We start from the raw sequence: 4,800 nt of genomic DNA, 5'->3' as shown, positions 1-4,800 counted from the left end.
TTTCTTTAATATAATCTTTGTGTTAATATTATATATATATATATATAAAAAATTCTAGTCATTAATTACATTAATTTTATATTTATAAAATTACATTAATAAGAATTTCAACAAAAATTACATGGTAGAAAGTTATATTTTATTAAATACTTACGTTTAACGCATAAAAAATTATACCCCCTTTTTACCCAGTCCTCATTATCTTGTTTAAAAAGTATAAAATGTACTCTTTCTTTGTAATTTAGAGATGGTAACCTTACACGCGACGTAATATCAAAGGCAGATACGTGATATTGCGATCAATGCCAGTGATCTATCTGGAATACGATCTGAATGCCAAGGAAGAATTCCACATGTGAGAAATCTCGTCGTGAGATTGATCGCAACGGATATACACACTCGTTCTCTTCGGCCGAGAGAAACCGCTTTATCATTCGCGAACAGCGTCGCGAAGAGAACACGTGTATGCACACCCACACGCGTGCAGGAAGTCTGGCGTGAATATCTAATTTTTTTTACCTCGGGATTAATTCTCGCTGGACGAATATTTCTCCCTCTGTTGTATTACGAGTCGCGGGGAAACGCGAATGAGATTTAAATAAAAACGCAATCTTCCGTGCTGTGTGATTATTACGCTTTTACTCTTTCCATGAGTACACACTGCACACGGGATGATCTATTTAAAGATGTCTGTATAACGATTGAACAAGAACTCGTAATTAAACGCAAAAGTGAGATTGCAATCTGGAACGACACTGTTATAATTTTTATTCCATTATTTATCAGACACATTGTAATTATACAAAATGATTTACGTATATTATTCAGAGTATATCACGTATATCATCCTGAGCCGGATTTATTTACCTCGATTACATCTTTGAATTTCTCTCTTTTTGGGGAGGACAATCATAATACGCAAAATATATTTGATAGCGATTTGATATCGTAGAAATATATATATTTGGATATGAGATTAGTTTAATGACAATGTCAGCGAATCTTGAGTTAAAACAAAATGCAGATCTGTACATTAAATTATTTTTGTGGTTATTTGCATTTCAGTTCTCCTCATTTCGCGTTTGCACGAAAATGTCTATAGTAAGGTATTGTCGCTCGGGACTGTATTTTTGGTACCTAATTTGCGTATAAAAGCTGGTGGCCGACTTATCTTCCACGACACGCGAAATGTATGCCCGCTTAAAAAGGATTAAGGGCTTCGTTTTCAAGAAACGATAACACGACTTGCCAGATTCTGAGAATTCAACCAAGTGCGAAGACGCGTGTATTATTCAAGTGATTCAAGTGGAATGATCGTCAGATATACGAGTATGATCGTAGATAATTATTATTTTCGAACAAGCGTTAACGAAAAATTCGAGCAGGCGATCATCGTATTTTGATTTTTATTTTGTAGCAATTTTATTTCTAGCGCGATTAAAATTACACTCATTAATCATCTATTAATTTTATAATAATCGTCTATTTACTTTCTTATTAAAAATAGATATAAATTCTGCAATTTTACAAATGCAAGTAGTTGCCTAATTGTAGATTTATATGATTTTAATATTTTCTTAAGAATGCAGTTATTATGATTAAGCTGAGAAAAGTTGATAAAAGGGCTAATAAATCTTAATTTCATAAATTAGAGATAGATTGCTTTTCCTTTAGGAGACACAAGTCGATACAAGTGTCGTTCTACCTTTGTTATCTGTTGAATATCAAGAAGGATAGAAAAACGTTTGTGTCAACCGTATCTCCTAAAAGGAAAGTAGCAATAATCATTCCGTAAGATTCTTTTTCGTTTTTTAGCATTAGTCGCGAAATTCTTGGAAGAAAAATCTCGCTTGTCCTGCTTTAAGTAAATATATCGGCTCGATCGAGCACACTCATTTCTTATTCGTTCGACTCGTGCTCCTTTCCTGTTTCTCACCCTAAGCTTTCGAGAATTTGAGGGTACTTCTTATTTCGAATACTGGGCGTGCCATCATTTCGGATCTTCTCGTTCATCTGCGATCTTCCCCGCATTTCGCAGCTTCGTAAGATTCTTCGAAAAGCCGTCTACACAGATTATAGGGGTATAGTTAAATTATCGTCTTCTCATTTGAAGAGAAAATCCTGTTGGCGATTTGTTCCGTATTTTCAAATATACACTGTTTGATATCAAAAAAGCAATGGCACCCCATAATCCTTTGAGTTATATAACATTTTATTATTTTTAACTTCTATATGTGTCAAAATGTAAATCGATCCATTTCTGTGGTTGTTTTGAACTAAACAACGTTTCATATTAATATATGCTTATTGTTAATAATTATGTAATAACCTTTCGAATGAAATTCACATTTTCTTGAGTTAAATTGTTTACTCTATTGCCTTAGCAAAATTATATTCAGTAGAAGCAGTGGCGATCTATAAAAATAATAAAAAATAACTTAAATTAGGTAGAATTTGACATTTGTCAATTTAACAGTATATTATTATATTATCTATCCAATTGATGCGCATAAAAATAATCAACGTTTCTCTGAATGAAATTTATTTGCTCCACACACATAATTAATATCTCTTTTAAATATGATTATTTATAATTATTACGTTACATAGAGCAATAGTTATTTTTATTAAAATTTCTTTTTTTTTTTTTATTCCATTGTATCTTGTAATTACATTTTATAAAATCTTAATGAAATATAATTTATTTTAAATCTTAATTTATTTCAATTTATTAATTTAAATGATTTTAAATTTTAATATTCCAACCAAATATTTTAATAAGAAAGAATTCTTTTAACCGAGAAAAGGCCGAAGGCGTGCTTTCGAATCGAGCGTTCGTATCGATCGTCAACCTTTCTTCTGCCTTTTTTTACACTGCGATTTTTCACCGATAGCACCTGTACGGCTTTGTTTCTCGACGACAGACGGGCCCTTCGTTTCTATTAGCTACCCTTCGAGCTCTTTCGAAGCCACCCTTTCTCTTCCGCGTCTCTCTCGTCCATTGGGAAGCTTGAGCACCCATCCCTCCTGAGCACCATTCCCTCGCTCCGCCATCTCTGAGCCGACCTCGCACCCCTTTATCCGAACCCCATTGTTCTGCGTCCTCCAACACCGCGGCAGGCTTGCACCTTAAAGGTGCACCACTCTTCGAATTTCGTTCGTCACTGTGGCTAACGTCCAATGCCGAATTCCTTTTTACGCGGCATGCATCGACTGCCAGGATAATCGGACAGGACACGGCGAGGTATCTCGAGGGGGCGAAAGATCGATGTCCCCGATAAAACATTGCCTTCAGCGTTAACTGTTCGTTTTCGTTTCCCATCCTGGTCCGTTCGAAGGGAACAGAATTTATGTTTTGTGTTAACCGTTTTTTTTTTTCTGAACTTTATACTTTTCTTTACTTTGACATACACATGCGACATGTGAAAATTTTAAGCAAATATAGTAATATAAATATTGTAACGTTCTGCTTAGGGACGCACCGAATCGTAAAATTACCGGATATCAAATATCCGGACAGAATGTAACGTCGAATATCCGAGAAGGCAATTTCTTCGAGTCGAATATTCGACATTTTCCGGATATCCGACCGGATTTCCGAGAAAGCGTCTTCTAAAAAAAAGCCTATAAAGAAGAAGGTTGTAATTTTGCAACAACGTATAAGATATTATAGTATTATGAACATGCATATTTATTTCTAGAACATTTGTGTAAGAAAAAAATCAACAATTTAATGATATCAAATTTCAACCGGATACTAATTCCGGCTATTCGATCGGATAGTAAAAAAATGCTGGATAATACCGAATACTTTCCCAGTGCAATTCCTATAATTATGCTAGTTATGCTGTTATAAAGTTAATTGACATTTAAAACTTAAAGCAGGAAGCAAATATAAACAAAAGTATTCTACAAAAATGCAACTTTTTTTTAAACCGTGACATTTATAACACTTTCGAAAATTCATAGCTGGAATGGTTTGCCAATACGAACAATTTTCGCTTTCCCTAAAATTTATAAATAATTATTTATTCATTTTATAATTTACACTGTACATTTCATACATAATCTGCATTTTGTATACTTTATATAATCGAAACTCTATAATGAAATTCTTTGATCGCTTGATAATCTCGCAGACAAATATAAGAAATCTGAATAATTCAAAGCATTAATGACATATACCGATGAGGTTTGGGAAAACGCATTTTCTCTATTTAATATATATTTTCTTAAAGAACACTTACGATTCATCGTAATTGTGTTTCACAGCACACGGTGAATCAATCAAGCAGCGATTCTAATCGGCAAGAAATCATTCGCGGCGCATTGGACTGGAGAAGATCGAGTATCGTTTTTTATTTCCTTTCTTAAAGAGTCTTCGTTCTCGTTTCTTAGAGCACGACACAATATGACTTCGACGAAGGCGAGAGGGACCGTTAGCCTCACCGTCGTCGAAATAGATCGGTGGTGGCGTGATATCGACGGGGGGCCGTAAATTAAAATGTCTCCTTTCGCGACGGAGGTAAAAGCGTATCGAGGGGAAAGACAATCTCTCCCTCGTTGTCCTCCCCCTGATGTCCTAATCTTCAGCTCCTCTTGGTTCTTTCAACGTCCCTCACCACCCCTTTCGGTCTCATCTTTCAACGGAATCAATTCTCTCGGGCGCGCTTTGGCAACACTCCTGCCAACTTCTTTATAAAGCAAAACTCTATACGTAAGAAGGAATCAGAAAAAATGGGCGCATTGCGAATTTATGTGTATGGAGTGCTTTGAAAATCGAGCAATGAGAAGGATGAG

General features: G+C 35.0%; 1 long non-coding RNA gene across 1 annotated transcript in view; it reads right to left on the bottom strand.

The window, feature by feature from the left end:
- Positions 1 to 3,616, bottom strand: part of LOC108747930 — a 14,018-nt gene extending 10,402 nt beyond the window's left edge. The window contains exons 1-2 of the long non-coding RNA XR_001939280.1: positions 3,529 to 3,616; positions 424 to 425 (exon numbers count right to left, since the gene is read on the bottom strand). This is a non-coding gene — a long non-coding RNA (uncharacterized LOC108747930). The remainder of the gene's footprint in view (positions 1 to 423; positions 426 to 3,528) is intronic.
- Between the last annotated feature and the right edge of the window lie 1,184 nt (positions 3,617 to 4,800).

Source organism: Trachymyrmex septentrionalis, unplaced genomic scaffold (assembly GCF_001594115.1).
Source record: "Trachymyrmex septentrionalis isolate Tsep2-gDNA-1 unplaced genomic scaffold, Tsep1.0 scaffold203, whole genome shotgun sequence".
Taxonomy (NCBI): Eukaryota; Metazoa; Arthropoda; class Insecta; order Hymenoptera; family Formicidae; genus Trachymyrmex; species Trachymyrmex septentrionalis.
Note: the sequence above shows the minus strand (reverse complement) of the source record. Positions and strands in the feature narration are given on the sequence as shown.